Below are 7,743 nucleotides of genomic sequence, written 5' to 3'. Positions count from 1 at the left end.
CTTAATGATAAAGCCTAGCATAACTGTTTCCTGTGTGACTATACCCTGGAGCAGATGGAAACATAAGAAGATAACCACAGCCAAACACGAGAATGAGGCCGCAGGGACCTATGGAAGAATTGGGGAAAGATCGGAGGCCCAGAAAGAGATGGGAACACTACGTAAAGACCAACAGAATCAACACCCTGGCCCCCTGGGAGCTCTCAGAATCTGAGCCACCAACCAAAGAACAGAAACAGGCTGAAATGAGACCTCCAGCGCACATGAAGCAGAAAGGCTGCTCGGTCTTCACAGCTGCGCTCTCTGGCTTCATTGGGAGAGCATGCACCTAAAGAATTGATGTGCCAGGGTGGGGGATACCTGGGGTTGGTCACACCCTCTCAAAAGAAAAGGGGAGGCAGCAAAGGGAGGGGGGAGGAGCAGTGCAACAAATAATTAATTAAAAATAAATAAATAGGCAAACAAAAACAACAAAAATGGGTTTTCTTCAATCTGTGTATCAAAGAATAAGACCAAAGCAAAGTTTGATGCATGTTCTGAAACTAATCACTATCAACCCTTTTGGTCAAATAACCTTTGTTTAAATTTCATGAAGTTCACATTGGCCTGGGCCTACTTACCCAAGATGGAATAAACTCATTTACTCACGGCCAAAGGAGAGTTTGTTTCATCATATACTCTATTATGATTTATTATAATTCATGAAACCCATTCCGGTGTGGTGACTGGATGAGAAATGTCTTCCATAGGCTCAGATAGTTGAAGACTTGGTCTCTAGTTTGTGTGCTGTTTGGGGAAGCTATGGAACCTGTAAAAGGAGGAGGCTTACTGGTGGAATTCTATCAGCAAGGATGGGTGCTGAGAGTGCATAGCATTGACTGACGTCCAGTTCACTCTCTCCTGTCCAGCTGAGAGAGCGTGATCCCCCAGCTTTCTAATCCGGCCACCCGCTGCCATACTGTTTGAACATTCTGTGTTACGGATTTTGTATTAGTCACTGTTTTGTTTCTATAATAACCATGTCATGACCAGAAGCAACCTACAGAGGATATAGTGTGTTGCTGCTTACAGTTGGAGAGGGATAAAAGTCCATGATGGGTTCTCAGTGTTTTAAAAAGTATGGTTTTATTTTTATTTCCAGAGTCTCTTGGTTATGCTTATACCTCTTTTCGGCCCCCAAATTGCTTTCTGTATTTTCTTTACCTTTAGTTTATTGGATATAATGGTTTTAAGACTTTCTCTTTAAACTTTGGTGGATAGTTTTCCTAAGTATCTAAGTCTAGGTGGGCCTTCATGGTGTTTTAGGACTCAGAATGCATTGCAGCAGGCTCTCCTGGATTTTGAAGTTTACACTGAGAAATAATCTGTTATTCTGATGTGTTTTTCTTATTATGACCTGTGATTTTCATTTTTCTTGCAGCATTCAATACACTTTCTTTATTTTATATGTCTAACATGTAACTTGATATGCCATAAATTTTTTTTCTAGTCTTACCTAGTTGTCGTTCTGTGTGCTTACTATCTAGATGGATGTGTATTTCTTTAGACTGGGTAAGTCTTCTCCTATAATTTTGTTAAAGATATGTTCTATGACAGTGAACATAGGTTCTTCTCCCTCATCTACTCCTATAACTTGAAGTTTTTTTTCCCCATGGTATCTCATATTTCCAGTATGTTCTTGAAAATTTTAAAGTATTTTTTTGAATGTCTTGTTTAATTGGTCTAGATACTTTATTTCATCTTGGAGTTCTGTTTACCTGTCTTCTTCCCACTTCATTCTACCTGTTGAGCTTCCCTTTGAGTTTCTAGTTGGGTTATTTGTTGTTATTATGGGTTTTTTTCAATTTCATCTTCATTTCAGATTAAGTTCTTTCTCATGTTTGTACTGCTTTGTTAACCTGCACTCTCAAGTCCTGGGTTATGTCTGCCCTTTCTGTCAGGCTTCTTCTGTGTTTGATTGGGTACTGCTCGGGCCTTCATTCTCCCTACATTTTTTTTTAACTTCATTGAACTGTTTTATGTCTTCTTTAAAATCTTTGATTTCTGTCATGAACTCGATAATTATTCTCTAAAATTCTATATCCTGGGGTCTATCTAAATCAGTGGCTGCTGAAAGCAAGGAATAAAATTAGAACTTGTTAGTCAATCAAAGAAACAATACTGTAAAGTAGAATCAAGATTTTCTCCGTCAGGTTTCAGTATATTTCTGGAATAAAAGTTACCATGAAAAATAAAGAAGCATTTTTGACTAAGTATAAATTGTGATTACTTATAAATATATTTACTCCATTTCTTTCCTCTAAGTCAGTGGTTCTCAACCTGTTGGCCATGGCACCTGAGGTTAGACCTGTGATGCTGTGTGCTTTCACAGGAGTTACCCTAAAACCATAAAAATCACAGATATTCACATTATAATTCACAACAATAACCAAACTATAGTTACTAAGGGCTGGGGACCAGCAGAGCACAGGGCCTGAGAAGGGCAATGCATAGAGGAATTGCACAGGCAATTTGGAGTTTTTTCTGAGCCTCTTAAGATATTTTGTCTGTGTTCACACTCTGGAGATAGAGCATAGAAGCAGAAGCTGCTTTCTTGGGGCCATAGGACTTATTTCTATTTCTTACAGCAGCGATTGCATTATCTCCTATTTGCATTTTTTAAAATGTCTGATACATAATTTTTTAAGGAAAACAAAGCTAAATATTTATTAATGATCATAGTCTAAAACTTATTGGTTGCGCATCCTGTGTCCATGAGAGGAATGTTAGCTAAGTGGGATTGGGATGGGGGAGTAAAAGAGGGACCTTAATCTGCTCCCTGTCAAAGTTTCTCACGTACAGGTACTAGACAATTTGACATCTGAAGAAAAGTGAAGCTTACATCCGATTTCAATAAACAATGCAAAAAAAAGAATTATAACAGGTTTTAAGTCTTTTTAAGTCTTGTGCATATCTCTCTACTCGCTCTATACTCGTTCAGCCCTGTGGATAAGGAGGGTGCCACACTGCAGTGTCATCTCCACAAAGTTACTTTCCCTATTAGTCTACAGACTCCGGTAAGATGCAGCCAGACTTCTAATGATTAACCAATGTTCTCTGACTGTTGGCTTTTGTATATTATTTCTTTTTATTAACTTAGCCAGACTGATATTATCATTGCAGAATAAGCAGGACATGTCCCCAGTTTTATTTGTGGGTTTCCTACAAGTCCACAGCCTTGGCGTCTGCCCCAGCCTCCAGGAACAAGGTAAAGACACCCTGCATGATGATTTTATTAAGTTTATTTTTGATAGAGGTAATATTTCCCGTTATTTTTATCTCCCCCAAATGACCTTCATCACACAATCTTATGGAACTGGAACTTTGCCACACAATCTCATTAGCATGTTGGTCAATGGCTCTGCTGATGAACGAGCAATGAAAACAATTTTATGGTTAGGGGCCACCACAACATAAGGGACTGTGTTAAAAGTTGCAGTCTTAGGAAGGCTGAGAACCACTGCTCTAAGTAGAAAAATTGTATTAGTTACAATCATATTATATCATATTATAGAATTTAAGACATTAGACAGTCACTGAGTATTGGCTTCATAGTGGCCGAATACTTAATTCATGAAGCATGTTTCAATTTAATATTCAAAATTCGACGAAACCTTGGCTCACATTTAGAAATGTCATCTAACCCATTCCTGCTTTTTCTTTGAGCATCACACATTTTCATGTGTAATTCTTTTTTTTTTATTCATTTGTATTATGGCATGAGTGAGGTCTGGAGACAGATTGCTAGACCTGGTTCTCTGTTTTCACCACGTGGTTGCTATGACTAACTGGAGGTTTCCATGAGTTGACACAGGATTGTCTGTGCTGTGCTAATAAGCAAGCCTGGAACTATTAGGTCTAACATAATGTTTGCTGTTTTGCTTGTTCTGTATGTTCAGGTCAGAGCTGCAGCAAATTTTGCTGTTCTCTGACTTTTAGACAAGAGGCTTGTAGACAGTGCAGCCAAATACTGGAAAATTGTCAGTCACCATGGCTTCAGGAAAGGCAGTTCATAAAGGTCTAACTCTGACAGTTATACATTCTGGCCCTACAGGGACTCATGTTACTTTTATTCACAATTGCATAGACCATAGCTCGTCATATGGAACTTCACAAAGGGAATAAAAAAGCAGACAATAACATTTGAATAGGTGGCCAGAGATTAGATGTATTTCTGTGAATAGCACTAGTCATTTCTACGGTACAATTATGCACAGCACCAACTATGATTTTGAAAGTAAATATTATTGACTGAACAGATCATTTAATGTTGTCTTATATGACAATCATCACTAAAATGTAATTCTAGCAGGTCACAGTTCCTTGCTGTTCAGAGTGAAAGATGCAGACTTAAGAGCCACCTCCTGACAGAATGCCTTGGTGACCTTTCTTTCCACTCTCAAAGCCTTCTTCTAATAGTAAGCTGGCATTGGAAATGGCATTTCAAAAGACGAGGTGACTTCCTTACAAATACATTCTGCAAATTGGTCAGATACTGGCAAGCAATATTGGCAACCGAGGGGCAGAGGCTGGGCAAAGAAAAAGTACACAAAAGTATAAGTATCTCAAACCAAGAAGAAGGTCAGCCTTAAAAAGGTATTTTCTAAAAGAGTTGTTGAAGCTCGGCCATTTGAACACATTCGTTTTAAAGACAAATAGTTATCCTGACAAAATATAGTTTGACCTCTACAAAACATTTATTAAGTAAGATATTTTTATCAAATTCCTTTCTCAAGGCTCTGAGATGTACGAAGAAGAAGGGCAAAGGAGGCTGAAAGACTGAAGAGCCAAATGTGGTGGATGTCTTCAAGGAACCAACTTCTGAGAGACAGAACAGGGCTGAACATGGATGAACTCACAGAGGGTATGACCGCACACATAAGACCCAAATAAATTAAGGGATAAGACAAACTCCAAGTACTGAGAAGAGAAAGTGAACACAAAGTCCCACCCCTGACCAAGAAGTTATCTTCAACTGTTACTTGCTTAGAAAGGAAAAAGTTGGTTAATTTTCATTGTAGTGAAACTAATTATATCATCCACATTCTGAAGCAAGCCTTATGGCCAAAAATAGTTGACAAACATAAACAAAACCTGTAAGTTTTTTACTGTGTTTAATTTTATTTTAGTACATTATATCTTATTGGTGTTCTGTTTGTTTTGATTTTTCTGTTTTTATTTCGTTGTGTTTTGGGGAAGAGAGAAAAAACTCGAAATGAAGTTGGGTGGAGAAGGAGATGGACAGGACAGGATCTGGTAGGAGTTGACGCAGTGAAATAGTATGACTAAAGTATGTTACATGAAAACAATTTTAATAAAAATTTTAAATGCTGACTATAAGCAATAAACTTAGAAAACTTAGGAAGCATGCCCTGCCTGCTGATTCCCCCTAGGGCATGCCCAGGCATGGTGAACTGAGCCTTGTCTTCTCCATCTAATTTGTGAGTCATAAGTCAGCCTGCTTTCTTTCTTTTATTTTATGTTATTTTTTATTTTGTTAGATACTCTTTGTATTTGCATTTCAGAAGTTCTCTACTTTCCCTTCTCCTCTGCTCTTCCCCTGCACTTGGCTCCACAAAGGTGCACCCTCTTCCAAACACTCTATTTACCTCAGTGCCTTGGCTTCCCCTACATTGGGAAAATGCACCCTCACTAGTCCAAAGGTTTCTTCTCACATTGATGCCAGACACTGCTATCCTCTGCTACATATGCAACTGGAGCCATAGGTCTCTCACTGTGTGCTCAGTGGTTGGTGTTTTAGTTCATGGGAGTTGTGGAGTGTTTGGTTGGTTGATAATATTGTTCTTCCCATATGGTTATAAACCCTTTCAGCTCCTTTACCCTTTCTTTAAAACATTCATTGGGGTCTCAGTGTTCAGTCCGATGATTAGCTGCAAGCATGCTCAGCTGTATCTGCATGACGCTGGCAGAATCCCTGAAGAGGCATCTATGTCTGGTTCCTGGCAGTAAGTACTTTGTGGAATCAGCAATAGTACATGGGTTTGGTGACTGCATATGGAGTATATCTCAAGGAAAGGCAACCTCTGAATATTCTTTTCTTCGAACCCTGTTCCTCTAGTTAACCGTGTATTTTCTCCTGTGAGTGTTTTGTTCACCCTTCTAAGAAGAACTAAGGTATCCACATTTTGGCCTCTCTTCTTTTTGAGTTTCATAAAGTCTATGAATTGTTTCTTGGGAATTCAGAGCTTCCTGGGGTTAGAATCTGCTTATCAGTGAGTGCATACCATGTGTGTTCTTTTGGGACTGGGTTACCTAACACAGGATGACAGTTTCTAGCTCCACTCATTTGCCTAGGAATTTCATAAATTCATTGTTTCTCATAGCTGAGTAGTATTCCATTGTGTAAATATACCACATTTTTTGTATCCATAGGTCTGTTGAAGGACATATGGGTACTTTCCAGCTTCTGACTATTGTAAATAAGGCTGCTGTGAATATGGAAGTGCATGAGTACTTGTTAGATGTTGGAGCATCTTTTGGGTATATACCCAGAAGTAGAATAGCTAGCTGGATCTTCAGGTAGTACTATGTCCAACTTTCTGAGGAACCACCACACTGATTTCCAGAGTAGTTGTACCAGCTTGCAATCCCACTAATGAAAGAGTATTCCTCATTCTCTACATACTCACCAGCATTTGCTGTCATTTGACTCATTTATCTTAGTCATTCTGAGTGGTATGACGTAGAATCTCAGGATTGTTTGGATTTGCATTTCCCTGATGCCTAGGGAAATTGAGCATTTCATTTGGTGTTCCTCAGTTGAGAATTCATTGTTTAGCTCTGTACCCCATTTTTAATAGAATTATTTGATCTCTGGAGTGTAACATCTTGAGTTCTGTGTATATATTGATTATTAACCCTCTATCACATGTAGGATTGGTAAAGATCCTTTCCCGGTCTTTTGACTGACATTTTGTCTTCTGGACAGTGTCCCTACCTTTACAGAAATTTTGCAGTTTTATGAGGTCCCATTTTTTGATCTTAGAGCATAAGCCATTGATGGTCTGTTCAGGAAAATTTTCCCTGTGCCTATGTGTTCTAAGTTCTTCCCTAATTTTTCCTCTAGTAGTTTCAGTATACAAAGTTTTTTGTGGAGGGCTTTGATCCACTTGAACTTGAGCTTTGTACAAGGAGATAAGAATGCATCTATTTGCATTCTTCTGCATACTGACTGCTAGTTGAAAGAACACCATTTGTTGAAGAGGCTGTCCTTTTTCCATTGAATGTTTTTAGATCCTTTGTCAAAGATCAAGTGACCATAGGTATGTGGGTTCATTTCTGGGTCTTCATCCTATTCCATTGATATACCTACCTGTCGCTCTACCAATACCATGCACATTTTCTTAAGGTTGTAATTAAGTATTTGTGGGTACCTATACATACACATATGTATATATGTAACAATAATATAGGAAAAGAGGTTATTAATTTGAGGTGATAGGAGAGAAACTGGGAGGGGCTGTAGGAAAAAAAGGGGAGAAGTGATACAGTTATATTTTCAGTAAAATATTTTTTTTTCCTATTTCTTGACCTTCACACAGTATGTGGGTTGTTTCTGGGGTGTTCAGGGCTCTCTGGGGTTAGCATCCCATTATCAGTGACTGCATGTTATGTCTGTTCTTTTGTGACTGGGTTATCTCACTCAGGATGATATTCTCTAGATGCAGCCATTTTCTTAAGAAT

This window comes from Micromys minutus, assembly GCF_963924665.1.
Source record: "Micromys minutus genome assembly, chromosome: 7".
Lineage (NCBI taxonomy): Eukaryota > Metazoa > Chordata > Mammalia > Rodentia > Muridae > Micromys > Micromys minutus.
Note: the sequence above shows the minus strand (reverse complement) of the source record.